Source organism: Rhinatrema bivittatum, chromosome 7, assembly GCF_901001135.1.
Source record: "Rhinatrema bivittatum chromosome 7, aRhiBiv1.1, whole genome shotgun sequence".
Classification (NCBI taxonomy): domain Eukaryota; kingdom Metazoa; phylum Chordata; class Amphibia; order Gymnophiona; family Rhinatrematidae; genus Rhinatrema; species Rhinatrema bivittatum.
This window is the reverse complement of record NC_042621.1, coordinates 277704800-277726464: the sequence shown is the minus strand read 5'-3', so window position 1 is coordinate 277726464 and position 21665 is coordinate 277704800. Positions and strand designations below refer to the sequence as shown.

The 21665-nt window shown below is 43.7% G+C and overlaps 1 protein-coding gene and 1 long non-coding RNA gene across 5 annotated transcripts in view; one reads left to right on the top strand and one right to left on the bottom strand.

Moving 5' to 3' along the window:
• The window catches only part of NEURL1 (neuralized E3 ubiquitin protein ligase 1), a 459730-nt gene that overhangs the window by 13103 nt on the left and 424962 nt on the right, over nt 1-21665 (bottom strand). The gene's annotated exons all lie outside the window — the stretch shown is intronic.
• On the top strand, nt 6127-11957 carry LOC115095944. The gene is made up of 2 exons (XR_003857916.1): nt 6127-6616; nt 11388-11957. It is a non-coding gene; the product is annotated as an uncharacterized LOC115095944 (long non-coding RNA).

Genomic DNA, 21665 nt, shown 5'->3' with positions numbered 1-21665 from the left:
GGGTGGGGGAAGGATTTGTTCAGGTGCACAAGTCGAAGCATTGGCTCCTGTATGCCAGAGACCTATGGTACACCATTGGGTTAGAGCAAGAGGTGGAGAGCCAGGGTTCAAATCTTGCTTTTCCCACTGATGCTCCCAGTTACCTCATGCCAATGTACTAACCTGTGAGATAGCAGCTGTGTGAAAGGTTGCTACAGGTGCAAATGAACCTTCATGTGACATTTTAGCTCCTGGCCCAAAAAAGATAGCTGTGCCTCATTGAGATGTAACAAGTTGTTCTGTATGTAAACCGGAGTGAAGGCAACTATGCTATACCTCGGTATATAAAAAAAATGCTAAATAAATAAATACATTATACTTTTTGTGTAAACCTGCCTGCCCTGCCTTTTCTGCACAGTGGTTTTCTCCAGATTCAGAATTAATAAGCAAGGCTTGCTTCATCCAAAGACAAAGGCCTTGCCACTACCTGAAGGGCTGGCAACATGGGCTGAGGGTTGCCTCCCCCATCCAGTCCCCACCAGCGCCGAGCTATCTGCGCTCGGGTATAACTCCCTCCCCCAGCCTGTGCCTGTAGCAGGAGTACAGGGATCCATCCCCGCCTCCACCTTGGGAAGCCTCTAAGCCCTGCCTCGCCTGCTCATCTCACCAGAGGGGCAAAGTCCCACCCCCCCCCCCCCCCGACTCCTCAAGGCAGGGGCGGGAGACAGCGCACCCATAACCGCATGGGCGAAGGGGAGAGGATCAGGATGGTAACAGAACAAGTAGGTGAGGGGGAAGAGTTCCCCTCATATCCCTACCTCCTTTCTCCAGTTCTCTACCCCTGTTCCCCTTTCTCTCTCCTACTCTCCCCTAGTCCCAGTCCTCTTTCTTTTCCTTGCTCTTCCTTGTGCCCTCTCTCTCACACCCCCCATTCCAGGTGCTTATATATACACACAAAGACTCCCCCACTCCTCCTCCATGCATACCTCCCCCCCCCCCCACATACACACTGAATCCCCAGCCTCTCTTTCATATATTCCCCCTACGTTGATACCCCAGCTACTCATTCATTTGTTTCTTAGCTTTCTATATTACATTTTGCATACGTAATTTGTCTGGCTCAAGCCTTACCTTCTTTCTGGGTAGGTTCATTGGTGGGTGAGGAGAGAGGAGCCATGGCAATCTCTGACGGCTCTGTTCAAACTCCTTCCTCCTCTCCCCTCATGGTTGGTCCTAAACCTGACAGTGCTCCGCAAGCAGCAGTAGCAGGCATTAGCGATGAAAGTCAATGTGGAGCCCGTGGACCAGTGCAAGCTTGCTGGCTCTGCGGTGGCCATGATACCTCCCTCATGTCACCAGAGAAATTCACCCCTGCAGGGCCTGTGAGTAGATGCTGGCTCACAGGCCCCATGCCAACCACTGACACCAACGCCGCTGCTTAAAGAGCGCTGCCAGTTGTGGCATTTGTTTTACTCCACCCGAAGGTTTTGTAATACTGTTTGGGGTCCCGAGTCACAGGGTGGAAGCTCTACATTATTTTAAGTCCAAACTCTGCTGCATTTGTCTCTCTGGCTGCCAGTCCATTTGGGTTTCTGCTGCGAAGGAGAAGGAGGGGGTGGAATTTATTCAGAGCCCAAACGGATATGATTTCTCCTGTCATGATGGTGGGCATTGGCACAGTTTCCTGAACCAATATGCAGTAATAATTGTATTTTCTTAGTTTAAAAGCTGCTTGTTAGGGGGTCAACAATTGTAGTGGAGCGGCATTTGAGAGGGGGGGGGGTTGTTAGATAATTTTCCTAGGTCAGAAGGTATCTCCCCTCCCCCCCCCCCCTCCACGCCCCATCACGCAGCCTAGAAACAGCACCAGCTCATAACAAAAATCTGTGGCACGGGCAGCAAAAGATTAATATGGGAAAGAACCATTGGAGCAATTTTTTCCAAAATTATGTACCATTAACAAACAAAAAATAAAAGAAAGCTGGAAAGCTTACATGGCACTGTACGTGCGATGATCATTGCATGCTCAACTCAAATGCTAGATGTCTAATCTTACAACTATAAAACTAGGTTAGAATTTACAGGCTAGCATGCAACTCTTTATTCACACCTGATAAACTCTTCCCCTCTCTCTCTCTATATATATATATGCATCTATATTTATATAATAACAAGATCTAACATATTCTTCAGATCAACTTGAGACCACATACCAAAAGCAATTGGAAACCAGTTAAAAAAAATTCCTATGACATTGTAATGGGGTCTAAAGCTGCGGTTGGAATTCTGCATGAACTGAACTGAATGTTCTTGGCATCAGTAGCACAGAGAGGCTAAATCAACCTTGGAAGCCTAATGGCTGGTGGTACACTGGAGTCCTAGGTGGATGTCTTGGCTTGCATATCGTTTACATATATTTACATATGGGACAGCTAATCATTTACATCTCTCTCTTCATGAGGGGGCATGGCTAGTGCCTCATTCGCTTGTAAAGTAGTAGTTTGTATGTTGCTATAAAACCTGAGTGTCCTCTTGACCTCCGTGCTGTTCTCGGGATGCAGCAGGAGCAAAAATGTCCGACTACACAGCCTTCCTTTCTTTTTAATCTAAAAGGGCCAAAACCTGACCGAAAGTGAATTGAAATGGACATGTCGATTAATTCATAGGAATAATGTGACGTCATCTCCAAGATGGAAGCAGAACTCTAATTGTGAAGAATGTTTGGCTTACTATTCTTTTAGAGCTAGACTCTCCTGAGTATTTTTAGGCACTGAGCAGGCTGATTTATCACTGCTAGCCTCATATTCCATAGGACATTTTTTCCTTGGGTCCGACAGTTTTTTGCTGCTCTTTCAGGCTTCCAGCTCAATCAGAACCAGCCTCCACTCGCCATTACCCAGGAGGTTTCCCCCTCTGTGTCAATGTCTCCCTCCCAACTCAGGCCGGCCATCGCAACCACGGCTAATGCTGCAGTCTGTTTCATTTTAGAGTATCAATATCGAGCAGAGCTGTCCTGAACCCCTGATGCAGAGAATTTGATCTTGAAACCCTGGTCCACTGTCGAGTTTTCTTTGAAAACATTCCAAAAATGAGATGAAATTTTTGGGGGACTTGTATTTTTTTTAACTATTTTTTTTTTATATATTTCAATCATTACAAAGCATGATCAAACTTTATATAGGAAACATTCTACATACCAAACAAAATTAAGAGAAAAAAGAAAGGAAAATTACTATTCAATGAGATACAACATTTGGCAACCTAAATATCATATATAAAACTACAAAGGAATCAAATATACAATCATGTTTATAACAAAAAATGTAAATAATTTAGATATCTGTCAAAAAGTTTACAAATATGACTTGCGGTTCATTTACTAATTAAAAACCCATCGACGCAGTCCCACTACACCACATAACACCAAACCGTCATTAAAACCTACACACTCTTTCAAACAATTCGTATCATATCCAACTCAGTTAACAACCCATAATACATATCATCATATTATTCATAATTTTTACACATTTCCCAACATCTAATAGGATCCAATATATTTCATTTGTACAGGGCTTCTTCAGGGGAACAAAATTCACTAATTTTTTTTTATATAATATCACATTTAAAATTTAAATAGGTGATTTTCAATAGGAGAGTGAAGGTAAATTTAATTTATCCAACAGATCCAGTTTACCTCAATGTATGCTATATACTGATGGGCTGATGTAGTCTCAAAGTTTATTTCATAAATATGTCGGCTTTCACTTCACCAGTGGAGAGAATAGGTCATTCATTTCTCAGCGATGCCATTCTCTCTCCTCTATGGGCCTCATTTTCTAAAGTATTGCAGGCCTGCGATACTTTAGAAAATCGCGCTAACGGGGGGCGGGGGCCGAAGCGGGGGGGGGGGGTCCGGCAGGGATCGCATCTCCGTGGTGCGATTGCTGCCGGCACCGCGCCCAATAACTGCACCATAGAAGGTGTAGTTATTGGGCGCGAAATAGGCAGCGAAAAGACCCTTACCTTTTCACTGTCCGCGGCGTCGGCGCAGAGTCGGCCCCGGTGACGCCCCGACTCCTCCTCTTCCGGGGCCAACTCCACCCCATCCTGGTATCGCACGCGATAAGGGACTTTTCGCGTGCGAAACATCTCTTATCGCGTGCGAGCCGCTTAGAAAATGAGGCCCTATGCCAGGCGATGATCAAAACTAATTGTTGTTTCCCCAACCATATAGGTTTTACAATCTTTCCACAGAAACTCTTTGAACTCCTAGAAACAAAAAAAATCCCTATAATATTCACCCCGAAATTCACTATCATACAACCCTGATATATAAACCCCTAGATTATGTTGCCTCCATGTTCTCTATGTATACAGCTGGTTCTTTATCGCTCCATATTCTCATAACGCCAACATATAATCCACTATCGTCTATCAAATATGTCACCTACAATTCAAAAAAATCTGTAAACAATCCAGGATTCAACTAGTAACAACTTATCAATACCCCATACATGAAGATACACACGGATTCTGTGCTCTGGCCAATAATTCATTCTGACCCAACAAAGTATGCTGCCCATGTCCATCTCGAACAAACCAATCAACTATCTAGAACCAATTATGTGACCATTACAATCATGTGGCTTCGATGTGATTGAACCTAAATATCATCACATAACAACAAAATGCAGGGCACATGTTAACAAGGAGAATAAAGGAAAACCAGAATCACAGGAAAACGCTTAATCTAGGACAAACTGTGATAAATTACTATCTCAACTTGACTAGCTAAAGAAGCCAGAGGCGGCTCAAGAGAACCTGCTGCCTGAGACGAGGAATGAGATAGCGCTCCCCCAGCCCCAGCCCCAGCCCACCTCACCCCGTCAGGGAACGGCACAGGTCGAATCGTCAAGAGGGGAGTCTCTATGCAGTCTGGCTCTTTTAGTGATTTGAAATGTTGCAGAAGGGGGAAAGAAGGGGTCACAGTTCCCAGAATGGCAGAGTGATAATGTTTCAAGAAAGCTGGCAAACCCGCCATACTCCCAGGAACCCTAAGACCTGTCTCCCATCTTTCCCCAGCATTTTCCCCTGGAGAAGTGGGAGATGGGTGAATGGTGGTGGTCTGTGAGTGGCGCACTCTCTCCGAGCCATTGCAAGGGCATAAGGCAGACTAGGCCCTGTACAGCCTTGCGCCCACACCCCTCTGCCCTCACCACCCAGAATTACAAATTCTGCATTTATAATAACTAAGTTTACATGAAAAATGAAATTTATAACACAGTCTTCTGAGGTAAAGATATCGCAACAACATATATATTACTTTTACATGCATTGCTGTGTGCCAACCAGAAAACCCTGCAAAAAAGCAAAAAATACACTTGGAATGCATATGGTATTAGGCTACTGTAATGCATGCTTGGTATGGGATTTGTCCTCAGAAAGCCATGACTAAACTGAATGACAATTACAATACAGTAAGCCTTCCATACCAAAAAATAGCATTAGTTCAAAAAGTAAAAACCTTATCTATGAAAATGCAACACTGCAAATATTACAGCAACCCCCTAAACACCAATACACTTCATTGAAAGGAAACCCCTTCTCCTTTCCTGCATTATTTTAGAAATATCAGGAAACCTTCTAATACACTGACCATCAAAAAGGGAATTCAGATGCCTAAAATAAAATGTCATGGTCTTACTGAGATCTTGCTCAACTACAAAGGAAACTAATAACGGGCCACATTCTATTATTCTGGCCCTGACTGCTCCAGAAAATTGGTGAGATTAAACAAATCTGCAGAAGTCCCAGGTTGGGCTAATAATCAGGAGTCATTGTGAACGACATTGGCAAAACAACCCCCCAAAAAAAACCTTTAACTGAAGGAGTCATTTCCTCAGGAATAAGTAAAACACTTGAAAGTATTTTTTTCAGTCTAATATAAGGCAGTTCCCCCATAGTTTTAGGAAAATTAACCAGCCTGAGGTTCAAATGATGATTCCAAACAATCCTAGACAGACAGTTGCTATCTTTAATAGTAGCCTGGTTGAAGTTTTGAATTTCCTTGATATCAGATTCCATATTCTGAATAGACAACTGCACACCCTGCATGTCTTTTGACCATCAGGTCTAGACTATTAATCAGTAAGTCAATCATAGTATCAGCCGCTGGCTCCTACAATGCATCTAGAGTCACTAAGGTCGGCTTGATTGGTGACAGATGAAACTCACCAAGAGGTGGATGGATGCCGCTCTGTGAAAGGGGAAGACACGGGGAGAAGTCCACCTACATCCACCATGGACGTTAGCTCAGTGTTCTCCACTTCACCTTCAATTCTCCCCAGTAAAGGTGCAAGAGGCAGAGCTTCCTCCCTCGCAATTTTGTGGGATCCCTCGACCGGCACCACATCCTTGACGTCATCAGTCTGCAACGCCAGCAGCCCACACGAATAACCATCCCTCTGAGCTGGTGGCAGCTGAAACTCAAGAGGGCTGAGTACAACCTTGGCCCCTGGTGATGATGACTTTCTTCTGTCGGCTCCCACAATGGGGACTGCCCACCACACCCCCCCCCTCCCGAAACAGCAGTTGCAGGAGACATGAAGGTGGTGATTAGTGGCTGCACATCAGGGTGAGTTGAAATCGAGGGAAAAACCCTTACCTTGCCTTTCCTTTTCGGAGGCATAATGCAAGGAAAAAGGATGAGGAAAAACCAGCAGCTTAACGTGCCTCCTCTCCGGATGCTATCTTGCCTGGACTTTATTTTAAATGCATTTTAATTATATCTTCTGACACATAGTGCAGCACTGACATTTGTGTGCGTTGGCGTCCGTCTCATTTATGATGGCCAGTTATTTTTGAAAATGTTAGTATGCAGCGCTGATTTGAGAAGGATTTTTTTTTTATACCAAGACCCATTAGATGTTATCATTTACCCATGGCCATGATTCTCCCCCCCCCCTCGCTCCCCCCTCCCAGGGGTTGTCAGCACCATTTCTGCAGCATTCACAGCCCTGCGAGCCCAGGGAATGCAAAAATTGACACAACACTTCAAGCACATTAAATAAAGATGATATCCAAGCACCACACAGCCAATTGCAACAAACAAAAGTGGTCTTTTAAGCAAAAATCTTATAAGAAAATGTACGTAAAGAGAGAACGAGATAACTAAAACCCTAATTTAAAATGCACGGATAGCATACGAGTATACACTCATTTGTATCTCTTTATACCTATCACTATAATCTTGGATCTCTCAAAGCATTTTTTTGTATCAATTGTGCAAAACATTTTTGTGCCGAGAATCCTTAGTCTATATATGAAAAGGGCACTTCACCAAGGTGAAAAGCAAGAGCCTTCTCGATCAAGCTCCTGGTTTGATGTTTGAAAAGCTTTTAATGGCCTTGAGGGAGCTTTATTGCTCTTCACGTTGGAAACGTATCCTTTTTATATATAAATATAGACTAAGAATTCTTTGCAAAAAAAAAAAAGTTTGCTCAGTTATAATGGAGGTAATTTTGTAACATTGTGCATATCTGCTTTAGAAGTTATTCCAGAAAATCTACTTGCACACAGATGCACCTTTGCCATGTTATGCAGACATTTTTCAGGAAAATTGACGCTTATACATTTTCAATTATCTGCATAGGTGCAAACCCCTCTCCCACTCTGATCTTGGGAATGCCTCCAATCACTCCCAGTAAGTCTACATGCAAACAAGATATGCGGGTGGTAGTTACTGACAGGTCTAGCGGGCAATTTTGTAAAAGCCCTTATCTACAGGTAAAACACTGTTTTATGCACAGAAATGCTTTTGAAAATGTTACGAGAGACGACTGATTACGAGTGTAAAGAATTGCGAATGAATGTACAACCCTTACGATATGAAAGTCTCCTAAATTAGAATTTTAGTTCTCTCTCCCACCTTAAAAAACATTTTGGGGTATGACTTTTGTTTAAGAGACCCTCTTTTTTTTTTTTTTTTTCGATTTTTGCAGAACGCTGCACTTGACACCAAACCACAAGGCTGGCCTACTTCCTACAGTTTTATTGGAAATTATGAAGCTCAACGTGGCTTAGAGTGCACTCTATGCTGCCTCTTGCAGGCCTCAATTCTCCACCATTCTTTAGCTTTGTAAATGCCTTTTATCAGGATGGTGCTAGCCAGCCCACATTACTTTTCCTCAAGCCTGCTGAAGGATTTATGTCTGTGCATAATGTTTGGGGCATTTCTGAATTTCATAGCATAGAGGCTGCACTGAAACTTGCTGTTGGGTGTATTCTGCTGGGCAGACTGGATGAGCCAATCGGTCTTTGTTGTCCATCTATGGGGCCAATAGTTGAAAGTACCTGTTTTGGTGCAAGCCTCACGCAATTTTTACCTCTGGGATTTGTACCAATAATGAAAGCAAAACTACATGGGTACTTTTGCTTTGATTATTGCCCATTCAAAAATTACCCACAGAGATTTGCACCTGCTTTTCCTGCCAGAAATTGTTTTCCTAAAACGGTAAAACAGCGTTTTATCCTTGGAAATGCCTTTGCTTATTGCCCTCTACGCTATGATGAGTGGGGAGAGGGGCGAGAAAGGTGTTGAGGGATGGAAAGGAGGAGACATCTATCTTACAAAGTGGAAAAATTGCAACTGGGCAGACTCGTTGGGCCAGGTTGATCTTCTTCTGCCATCATTTACATGTGCTATTAAACTAAGACGTTGGCTACAGCATGAACACTGGCACTTTCGAAAAGATTTATAGTGGAAAGTTACATGCTCAGCCTGTGATTCCCTTTAAAGCAGAATTTCTATCAGTTATTCGCTTTAGATAAACTAGCTGGCAGTTTAGTAGTAGGACAGGTAGAGTTCTCGTCTAAGGAATCCCCCTCTCATGGAAAAAGAGAAAACCCAAAGAAGACTCTTCAACCGCAAGGGTCTAGGAGTTTTGTTAAAACCGCGACCTGTCCGAAGTTCACCACTGCTATTCCGAGTCTTGCTTCACCATTCCTGCTCTCTCTGTTCAGACTCTGAGGACATTTCTGTAACCCCCCCTTTAAACATATTAGAACAAATGCACTCTAAACAGTCATACCTGGGGATACTGTACCGAAATATTGCTTACTTTTTGGAAGGCAACCTAAACTCGGTGTTTTCATAGTCATCTGGGTAAGAATGTATAATTATGAATTAATAAGGTTATCAAAAAAGATTTCCCGCATGCAGCATGACTGGACACTGTTTACAAAGCACAGCACCTAAGTGTCCTAAGCTGCAGGAACTGCTGCAGGAGAGGAAGGAGCCAAGCCGACGGAGGACGAAGCCCATCAGCGCAGCAGGATCACGCCGAAAGTACAGTGAAGCGGGGTGAATGCCCTCAGAGCCATGTGGTTTTTTTTAGGGGGGGCATTTTGACATCACAGCGATTTTCCCACTATCCTGTGTGTGTGTGTGTGGGGGGGCTGTTTCTGCCACCGCCGGGCGCCTCTCCAGACATCTCGCAGTTTGAACCGGATGGGACTTTGTAACGTTGCGGCTCCACCGCCCCCCAGACTGGTTAAAGTCACAAAAATATCTGGGGTGGCGTCATGTGATTAGAAGGCAGAAAGAGTCGTCCCCCCCCCCCCCACCCCGTCACTCCCCATGCAGGTTAGTGGGAAGGGGAAAACTGACGGCAAGGAAAGTCTTAGTTTAATTTGGTGTTAAGGGGGCCCGCACCCCCCCTGCAGCACTGGCTCTGAACAGCAGAGATGCTGATTCCAAGGTATTAACTTGCCTTGAAGGAACTTCATTATTGCAAACTTGAGCTCATGCTACATCGTAAAATCTCTGTGCACGGGACACCACTGTCTGGGTCTGAGCCCAGGCACACACAACACTACTACTGTGCTGCCTGACAAGGACATTACCTGTAGTGAAATGCTGGAATATGGGAAAGTCCAGAGTCCTTAAGCTGAAATTTCATTCTCTGCCATTCTCTCTCTCTCTCTCTCTCACCGTGTGGTCTTGAAATAGTCAATTAACCTCATTGTCCTCAACCACGGGAACAATGAAAAGCAGTTATATCAGAACTGTGATAATAATATTTGTGTCTTCATATTCAATAGCATGTCTATCTGAAGCAATATAAAAAAAAAAGTGAACAATTATTACCTAATTACAGTTAGCACTGGCGGCTGTGTGTGTCTGTATACAACTAGCAATGTTTAATTAAGTTTTATGGCATGACAGGTGGTGCAGCTTAATGTGAGCTAGTCACACAGTCCCTTGTGCTAAACTGGCACAACATGAAGTCGTGTGACCTTCACATGTCAGTAGGTTTCCCGTGTTCATAGCTGTGATGTTAAGGCATTCTGGGTACCTTCTGGGGTGGCAGTGAGTGCCTGCAGAAACTGAATGGTTGAAACATGCAGTGAGAGAAACGACCTTCAGTCACAGCACAGTACAGAGCAAGTTGCTGTCCTCTGAACACTCACATGCATTGCTGTGTGCATTGGACTTAAAACCTGGCTGAGCAAGAGAGGTCTAACTCAGCCAGGTTCCATATTAAGAGCTACCATGCAGGAAAAACATCTAAGCGTCATAGTGGATAACACATTGAAATCATCGGTTCAGTGTGCCGCAGCAGTCAAAAAAGCAAAATGTTAGGAATAATTAGAAAGGGAAAGGTAAATAAAGCGGAAAATGTCATAATGCCTCTGTATCGCTCCATGGTGAGACCGCACCTTGAATACTGTGTACAATTCTGGTCGCCGCATCTCAAAAAAGATAAGGTTTTGATGGAGAAGGTACAGACAAGGGCAACCAAAATGATAAAGGGGATGGAACAGCTCCCCTATGAGGAAACACTAAAGAGGTTAGGACTTTTCAGCTTGGAGAAGAGATGGCTGAGGGGGGATGTGATAGAGATGTTTAAAATTATGAGAGGTCTAGAACAGGTAGATGTGACTCAGTTATTTACACTTTCAGATAATAGAGGGACTAGGGGGCATTCCATGAAGTTAGCAAGTAGCACATTTAAAACTAATCGGAGAAAATTCTTTTTCACTCAACGCACAATAAAGCTCTGGAATTTTTTGCCAGAGGATGTGGTTAGTGCAGTTAGTGTAGTTGGGTTCAAAAAAGGTTTGGATAAGTTCTTGGAGGAGAAGTCCATTAACGGCTATTAATCAAGTTTACTTAGGAAATAGCCACTGCTATTAATTACATCAGTAGCATGGGATCTTCTTAGTCTTTGGGTAATTGCCAGGTTCTTGTGACCTGGTTTGGCCTCTGTTGGAAACAGGTTGCTGGACTTGATGGACCCTTGGTCTAACCCAGTATGGCAATTTCTTATGTCTTACAAATGTGACCCATTGTAATAGAAAATTAGATATCAGTCAAATAATGTTCTTTTTTTTTCACTCAGCAGTTTCCCCCTCATCCTTTGGGCTGCCAGTTCAGGTGGAGCCAGGATTGGGATCATAGAGAACCACCTGGTGATTTCCCCCTCCTCCACTTTCTGTAGTCCAGTCTTTGCAATGATATCCTCGGCCGGGAACCCTGCAACTACGGACTCTTGCAGAATGACCGTGGCTACCTTCCCAATCCAGGGACTATGAGATCTGCAGTACCCTGGCCCCAGTCGACACAGAGAGCAGAAGGACCTGAGCCAGGAATCAAACCAAAGGCCCTCCACATGGCAGTGCATGGCCACTGAGCCCCAAGAATGGCCCAAGCAAACAGCATTCTAATGAAATTGTACATTGCCAAATTCATTTTTCCTCAATATATAATGTTGACGTGAAGTGTACATTAGCAGTTTGGGTAAGAGATCCAAAACTGATTATTTTTTTGCTTGCTGGTTATATTATGACTTTTTTTGGGGGTAACACTAGCACTAGTATGTCCAATTGGTGAATATATGGTGAAAATTTGATAGGATGTGATGTTAATTTTATAATGATGTAATTTAACTAATAAAGTTATGCGATACATAATGCTTGTATGAGATTTGTCTTTGAGGCATTATAAGATGTTGACTCTTAAAAAATTGTTATGTTTGCCATGCAATGGGAGCAAACAATAACATTTCTTGATGACAGCATTTCCCGGAATCATTTAAAGCAAACAGAACTCAGCACAATAAAAGGGTTAAACAAAATCTTGATAATTTTCACAGCTGTCAAATACAATTTGGTGCAAAAATAATTAGAGGTGTATGGCAGAGCACAATGCCTAATCTGATAGATTCTGGCTTTGAACTGGCTTGAAGCATCCCATATCTATCAGGGAAAACATTGAAGTCAATCCTTCCATTGCTAAAGAAACATTTTTTTAAATTAAGGTGACCAGGCAACTCCACAGAAAGAAGACAACACAAAAGGCATGCCTCGGAATCAAAAAAACTCTTAATTAAGCAAAATATTTTGGCTAATGGAGTCAGTGGTGGACTGATAAAAGCCCAATGTCTATTTCTGAAATACACTTTGAGGTTTCATGCATTCGCCACTTTGGAACTCTGTTTGCCAAAAACTGTTGCCTGAACGATCTTTTCTATGTCAAGGTGACTCTTCAGTTTCTTCTTTGGATTATATTTTGCGAGGCTGCGCTCTGTGTCGCTTATTGCACAGTTTACAGTTTGGTAGGTTTGTTGTTGAGGCTATCGGGTGTGCTGAGTTGTGGACTTTGATGGGTTTCAGGTATGGTGGTTGTTTTTTTTTGGTGGGATTGTGTTTGGAGGGAGAGTATTGATGTTTAGATTGTAAGGACTGCAGACGATCCCCCTTTCCCTCAATTAGAGTATGATTCGAGCCTTCCTGTTGGGCCAGTGACTGCATTAATAGTATTTGTTTGATGACGTGAATCGGTTATTTACTCTTCGGATAGTAGAAAGACTAGGGGGCACTCCATGAAGTTAGCATGGGGCACATTTAAAACTAATCGGAGAAAGTTCTTTTTCACTCAATGCACAATTAAACTCTGGAATTTGTTGCCAGAGGATGTGGTTAGGAATACTGGCAGCCGACGGCCTGAGTGCAGGAGGTTGCTCCTTGACCCCTGCTGGACCACCAGGGGCTTTTGGCAAGTCTTGGGGGACCCTCCTGACCCCCCCAAGGCTTGCCAAAAGTCCAGCGGGGGTCCGGGAGCGACCTCCTGCACTCAGACCGTCGGCTGCCAGTATTCAAAATGGCGCCGATAGCCTTTGCCCTTACTATGTCACAGGGGCTACCGGTGCCATTGGTCAGTCCCTGTCACATGGTAGGAGCACAAGATGGTGCCGGCCATCCAGTGCTCCTACCATGTGACAGGATCCGGCCAATGGCATGGATACCCTGTCACATGGTAACGGCAAAGGGCCATCGGCGCCATTTTGATTAGTGGCAGCCGACAGCCCGGGAGCGGGAGGACGGTCCGGAGCGGGAGATCGCTCCCCGGACCCTCACTGGACCACCAGGTACCTGTAAAAAGTTTTTTTGGGGGGGGTCGGGAGGGTGGGGGAAGCTAAGGGATTAGCTTTAAAGGGTCAGGGTGGGTTTTTTGTTTATCGGCTGAGGCGCAGCCGATAAACAAAACCGATGGGAAAAAACTCACATGTGAATCGGAACCGGAATCCGAACCAATTCCGGTTCCGATTCACATCTCTACAGAAGACAGGCACACCAGTGTTAGCATCCTCTCACAGGCAATCACCATGAGCATTAAGATAACGATCATCCGACATGAACTTTGCTGAACTAGCCACGTCATCTGGATGTCTGACTCCAGACTCCTGAAGAAACATTTACTCTTCCAGCTCAGTCAAGGCATACACTTAAAAGGAGGGCAGAGCAAGCACGTCATAGATATCTACAAGCCAGCTTGAAGAAATATAACATAACCTCAACACCGATTTATGGAAGATTATTACCCATGACCACCACTGATGTTATAAGGATCTCAGCGTTTTAAGCCCTATGATAAAGAAACAGGAGGTGAAAAGTGGGAGCAGCAAAAACAGCATACGAGGAACCAAATCAATAAACCCAAAGTAATGTTCTTGGAAACACATTCCCAAGCTGCAATAAAATCCGTCAATTACCTCAATTAGCCATCTTTGGACTTACAGACAGAGCAATCATGAAAGAGAATCATTCTTGATGGTGAGGGATTACCGATCTTCATTTTATGCTTCTATTACTTGCACACAAGAATGGTTTTTAATCGGCATTAGAAGTTTAAACTTCCATCTGAATGCCAGATTGGACACCAAAATGGGGTACCTGCTTAGACACCTAAATACCAAGTGCAACAACATAGGAGTGATTTTGATTGCAATTAAACTGCCTATTGTGCAAAGCACCATGATTAAAATAGGATAAAACAAACATCTAACATATTAGCTGAGTGGATCGAATTACAACGCCATTCCTCTGGCTGCCTACTTTAGTTGGATGTCTGCATTTAGCTCTCTACTTGGACACGTCACTTGTTTCTCAGAAGATTTATTGCACATTCAACTAATCTCACTGCATGGCTGGTGTTGCAGATTTTAGACATTTAACTATCGTGCCAACCTTTAAAAATGTTACCCTAGACTAGATGGGCTTATGGACCTTATCTGCTGCCAGATATTATATTTCGTACTGTAACACATGCAAATACTTAAATGTCATATAATAAATGGATTCTGAGGACAAGGATTATGGAATTCGGTTGAACACAGTCCTGCTCCATTCATAAAGTGGCAGATGACATCCGTGTGATGTACTAAAGCAGCAGAATTGTTAGACTGGACTTCAGATTTAGGCCTCTGGGACTGTATCGTTTTATATTATTCAACATTATTGCATTTTGTAGCAGGGACAACCTTTGTGTCCTGTCTCAACATTCAAAATTATTTTTTGCACTGCAGAGCTGACAAGGGCTACAAAGCTCTCTGTGGAAAGACAGCCCACATATTTTGTAACATGGTACCAGTTCACAGTACTGTAAGGTAAGTAAAATACCAGCTAGTCCCTCAGGATCAAGACGGTAATGCAATCCAATAGCTCTGCTGATGTAATGAATCACAAGAGTGGAGTTCAAGCAATTTATGAATGGAATATACCCAGTAATTAAATTACAGCCTTAGCATCTACTTCAGGGATATATTGTTATTCATAGTATCAACTAGATGCATTGTATCATCTTTCCTTGGTGGGAAAAGAAAACACATCAACAGAATCAAAGTCTTTTACTTTTTTGTGTTTTTAAGTTTTTTAAATTCTTTGTCTGTCCCCTTTCATTGCTGCTCCATAAGCCTTCATTGACAGCCAGTATGATTTTTTTTTTACCATTATACCACCCCCTTGCCCCTGTTTTTTGAAACAATGGTCTTCAACCAAGAAGCATACACCACAGCTCCCTCTGGAGTACAGTACAAGTCTGTTCTGTGGTGGTCAGTAGGTGTCACTACAGCGAGACTCCCAGGAGCTATGAATGCTGCTTCTTCCGTGTCCACCGGCCCAGGCCAAGCCAAAGAACAGAAGCTGGGCTCAGAATGAAACCCGGATCTGCTGCTTGACCTTCACGCCGGCCCTTTGGAGTCCTTCCCCTAATGGTACAGACATTTAGTTCTTACATAGTGTACGTCATACAGATTGTATTCCAAAGCACAGGGGCAACCTTAGGCTTATCACAAATACAGTGTTGGACAGCAGTTAAATATAAAGCCCAGAGTCACTTAAACTCAACTTCCTGTACCTAACCTCGGATTGTAAGACATTTGACCTTACAGCCATGTCAATATGTTTTGTAGTGCAATGAATAGCGGACAATGCTTCATTTTGGCACTGTAATGAAGCGCAGAGAAATCCCAGGATTCCTGCATTTAATCCTATCTCATCTGTGCCATACTTCAGATAATACAGTTGTTGTTTTTTTTTTTGTTCCCTATTTCTTGGCAGGTTCCAAAGCAAAAGAAGATGCTTAAAGTCAATCCGAAGGCATTCAAGCAAATATACTCTGATGCTTTTGAATCATTTCATATATCCACAATACAGTGGTTCTGTGGCAAGGTGGCAGCTGCGATTATATCTTTTCAAAATATAACAAGGAACATTATGCAGAACATAAAAGATGACAACAATCATCTATTACAAATCCGTAATTCCAAGGAGGTGGTCCGATGACATCATTGTTGCCCACAAACGAAATAGCAGCAGTGACAGCTGTGTTTATTTTACTTGTTATATGTGCTTTTGATAATGAATGGGAGTTAACAGTATTGCTTTAACGTTCCATGGAAACATGGCAGTAATGTCTATATAATCACAACAAGGGTATTACCCGATGTATTGACACAGTGACAGTTCAGCAGCGCTGCAGGATATGCTACCATCTGCTTCTGGAGTGAATCCACATCTGCGTTATCACTGCTGATGTCATAAGCCATATCAGAGCTATTTGAGAGGGTGTCTGAAGGGTAAGAGAGAGAGAGAACCAACATACCCAGTGATGAATGAACTCAGGTAATGAGCCCCCATAAAACAACTACTTTCAAGCACTAGAGCGGAACAGAGTAACACGGAGCTGAATTGTGGAGAAAGATATTTGCCTTCATTTCCCCCCCATACTAACTTCCTATAGGCCCTTCACGGCAGCCCTGCCCAGGAATTTTCAACCTGTTCTGCCCAGCTTTTGTGCACTGTGGGACTGACTTTTCAGCAAATAGAGTTATTCCTGCCTTAGGCTTGCGCTGAAGCAAGACATACGAGTGTCCTCACCTGGACGACAATGCCCTGCTTCAATGAAGACCAAAACTCACAGAAGCTACTTCATTTTGGATGCTCACTGACACCCTATGTAGGCAATTTTAGTGTATTTTGAGAAAGAGATATGGGAGCAGGCTGGGTGTTTAATAGCTCAAACTACGAAAGGCAAACTCTTACCCCCTACACATCCTTGACTTTGTGTACTGAGGGCCAGTTGTGCTAAGTAGTTTGGGAGAGACCGTTCAGTACATCTAGCCCTGATTATTGGTGGCTCATTCTGACAAAGCAGCGCAATCTCGCCTTCTGACCTCCGGACGTAGGCAAGCCCTACCTTTACCCTGTGAGGGCAGTGCTAATTGATCTTGCACCGTCCAATGCATAATATTTACTGTGCATGAGAATGAGAAGAAAATTAAACGGAGAAAGGAAATTAAACAGCCCTGCAGATGAGCAGTGTTGTGTTTTGCTTCATCTGTTGTCCTGCAGGTTTCATTCTCAATCAAAGCTCATTAAACTGCATCCATCAAATTACAAGAACAGCCCAATCCATTTTTGGACCAATCCGTGCCAATGATCCCATCCACTTTTGACCTCAGTTTACTGCAGCTGTTTGAATTATTGTCCACTTAAGGCTAAGTTTTTAATTTTACCAGAAAATAACCGAGTAACTTCTTATAGAAATAAGCAAAAAATACATATACAAGACAGGATCTTAGTATGTTAAGCTTTGCTTTTTAAAACCACATTTGTTTGACATGTTTTTCTTTGGTTTTGAACATTTTGTATAAATACATTTTCTCAACATAAATTTGTTAACAAAAACGTTTTTTGTGGTGAGGTTTTAAAAAAAAAATGCATTCTAAGGAGAAGCCATTAATGGACATGCAAAAACAGAGCTTCCTAAAGCTGTCCTGGGGACCCCACAGCCAGTCGGGTTTTCAGGATATCCACAATGAATATGCACGAGGCAAATTTGCATATATCGACTCTCCCTAGTATGCAAATTTATCTCATGCATATTCAATGTGGGTATCCTGAAAACCGACCCGCTGTGGGGTCCCCAGGACAGGTTTTGGAAGCCCTGTGCTAAAATATATAAACAGATGATAGGGCACTCAAAGAAGCAAAAATTGATTTATTTATCATGGAAAAGAGAATAAAGCATTAATTAGGTACCAGCTCCAAAAGTTATTTATTTTTTTTACCCAGTTACATCTTCCTGTCACGATGGACTTCTAACTCAGGGGCTTATTCACTAACTAGTGTTAGTACAGTAAAGTGAGTTAAACGCTGTATAAGGCACATTAACAGACAATATCAGTAATGCTCGTGTAAGTGTTACCAATATTGCAGAAAGATTTGGGCCAGTGCAAGGAAAATATGAATGAGCTGCGTTGCATGCTGAAGCACGTGCAACCTCCTTGCCCTCCTCTGCTCCAGTGTAGGAGCACCTTTGGGTGCTGCAGGGTGTCAGTCAGTACGCTGCAGCCCTGGGGCTCTTCAGCGGGGAGAAGCAATAGCTTTGGGGTCCACGGGGCTAGGACCTCAGGCGCCACATGGGAAACGATCCACTGTCCACAGCAAGTTGTAGCGTTCTGAAGAAAAATGGTTGACTGATGTGCAAGGTATAGTTAAATCAAAAGACAAATGGTATATATCCATATAGAGGGATCTATGGTCCCTTCATTAGGTGGGGCTTCTGAAGCTTATCTAAAAGTAGCCGCTCCTGCTGTATTCAGTGGTGGGGTGCTCTGAGGAAGTAAACCTCTCACCCTGGGTTAGTTCTTCTATGGGGAAAGGAAGATCCTGTTTGAAATTCACTGTAAATGAAGGTCTACACAGGACTAGCAAGAACAGAGTGTCAGGTGACTGTCCAGAGGTAACGAACAGAAGGAAAGGAGGATAGGAGTGAAGAAGAGAGCTGTCAGACTATAGGGTTCTGTATCCAGTTATCCAACCATCCAAAGGAGTCCATCAGAGTAGAGGAGGAGAAAGATACAAACATTTGGAGAAATTGGCTCCACAAAAGGGTTCTGTCCAAAGGAAACATGAACCCTAAAAGACTAGGAGTGAGAGGATCCTTGTAACATTTCACTATCTCCTTGTGGATTCTGCATGCATCAACTCTGTACCATTTGCAATCATTTTTATTTGAACTGTGTCACCTTGTGGCTTCTTGGTTATAGATCACTAACAAACTAACAAGCCTTGGACTATGAAGGAGTTCCCTTCCCCCCATCAGAGGATCCACAGCAGGGATGTTTAGGACTAAGTCCCAGTACTGCTTCTATTTATACTGGAGGTGGGGTTATATCCATGTAGTGAAGTTCAGTAAAGTCACAGAAATCAAAACTTCAAAACACTCACATACCATTAGACAGGGACGTCCTTTGTGATTTTTCACCCAGTTAGGGACTCCCAAGGTAGGCCCTGCAATTTCAGGGACTCCCAATGTTGTTCCTGAATCCACTGGATGAATTTTCCTCTCTCACAGGAATTCTCCAAACACCACAGGACTGATAGGAGAGGCCTGCAGGGGTCAGGTTCTCATCTTGAGATTTATCTCTGAAGCAGGGCTCACAGCTGAAGAAGGCTTCTGCCAGCTACTTTTCATTCACTCTTCCAAGGTGGACACCTCACTCTGTGGAGTGTGAAAAACTCCTGACTGAAAGTTACATGGCTTCACTGCTTCAACGCAACTGATGGCTTCCAAATAGAGAACAAAACCTCAAAACCTTTCCAGCAAGGGAGTCGAATTAAGATTCCAGCAGAGAGACCCTCACAGTGACTCCAGGCAATACTGCCCCACCCTGCCTGAGCAGAAAAAGCACAAAAATTATGGGTTCACCCAATATATTAAACCACCAAAATTCTGGACTCCTCCCAGTGGGGAGCTGCCTAAAATTATCTTCCTACAAGTGATACCTACTAATACATACCTTTTTACTGCCCTCATAGAGATGAGTCTGTGAAGACACATACTGTATTAATAGTAATAGACACCTTTGGGACATTGTTAGGCTTGCAAAACAACTCATTAATATTAAAAAAAAGAGAAATGTGGATCGTGATAAACCTCACGATCAGGGGCGGTTCTGTAATGAGGCAGGGCGAGGCGGCTGCTTCAGGTGGCAAAATTTTGGAGCAGCAAAAAGTGCCTTCCAAAACGCTCAGTGGCCGCCTCCCCCTGCCTCCTGATACATATTTAGCCAAACGTCGGTGGGGTTCCAACCCCCTGCCGGTGAGCAAAATAGGAGAAGACCCTGCATGCTGCTGGCAGCAGGAGGAAGAGGAGAGGCTTCATGGCCACTGGCGGTAGGAGGAAGAAAGCAGGCCTCAAGCGCCACCAGTGGACCCCATCCCACCGGCAGTGAACAGGCCTGTGCAGGACGCGATCGGAGGAGAAAGGAGCCCAATCAGCTGCTGCTCCTTCTCCTGTGCCGGCCCAGGGGTATTCAAAATTCGTGGAGCTAGCACTTCCTTCATGCTGATCTCATGCTAGCTTCATGATTTTTGAATACTGCGGGGCTGGCCCAGGAGAAGGAGCAGCAGCTGAACAGGATCCCTCCTGCTTCCGGTCGGATGATGCACAGGTCTCTTCTTGTCTTCACTGCCAGTGAGATGGGGTCCACTGGCGGCTCTCTTTTTTCTTTTTCGGTCTGCCACCGCCCCTCTCCCCCTCACCTGTGAGCTCCAGGCCTGGGCAGGAGGAAGAGAAAAAGGCTTTGTGGTCACTGGTGGAGCACAGCCCGTCAGTGGCAGGAGGAAAAAAGAGGCCCCCGTCTGCCTGCCGAGCTCATACCTCTTACCGCCACAACAGAAAGAGGAGACCAAGCCTGATGGACAGCATGTGTTTGTGTGTATATGCATGTGTATATGAGAGCACGTGCTTGTGTAAGCATGTGTGAGAGCATCAATGTGTATGGATGAAAGCGAATGTATGAGAGAGCATCTGGGTATGTGAGAGCATCTGCATGTGTGTGAGAGAGAGCATCTATGTGTGTGGCTGAGAGCATTTGCATGTATGAGAGGGCATATGTGTGTGAAAGAGCATGTATGAGAGCATCAATGTGTATGGGTGAAAGAGAATATATGAGAGAGCATCTGGGTATGTGAGAGCATCTGCATGTGTGTGAGAGAGAGCATTTGCATGTATGAGAGGACATGTGTATGTGTGAGCATGAAAGAACATGTGTGAGAGAGAGGAAGGAGAAAGTTATTCGAAGTTGTTAAAACGGTAGCAAATTGCGAGGCATTGCTGAAGGATCTTGGGCAATTGAATGGCAGATGAAATTTAATGTGGAAAAATGCAAAGTGATGCACATAGGGGGGAAATAATCCCAACTATAGATTCACAATGCTGGGTTCTGTACTGGGAGTCACTACCCAGGAAAAGGACCTTGTGGACAATACATTGAAATCCTCAGCTCACTGAGTGGTAGTGGTCAAAAAGGCAAATAGAATGTTGGGAATGATTTGAGCAGGAATGGAGAATAAAAAGGAAAATATCATATGGCCTTTGTATTGATCCATGGTCTGACTACACCTTGAGTACTGTGTGCAGTTCTGGTCACCCCATCTCAAAAAAGATATAGCAGAAGTAAGAAAGGTGCAGAGGAGGGCGACAAATGACAAGCGGCTATTCAAGCTAGGCCTCTTCAGCTTGGAAAAGAGACGGGTGAGACAAAACATGGCAGAAGTTCATAAAATCACCAGTGAGGTGGAACGGATAAATAAAGGAGGGTTATTTGCACTTTCAGAAAACACTAAAACAAGTAGACCCTCCATGAAACTAACAGATCTAAAACAAATCAGAGATAGTACTTTTTTACTCAGCGCACACTCAAGCTGCGCAATCTATTGCCAGAGGATGTTATCAAGGTGACTAGCATAGCGGGCTTTAGAAGAGGTTTGGACAAATTTCTTGACAAAACGTCCACAAAACAATATTAGCAGGTAGACTAAAGAAAGCCTCT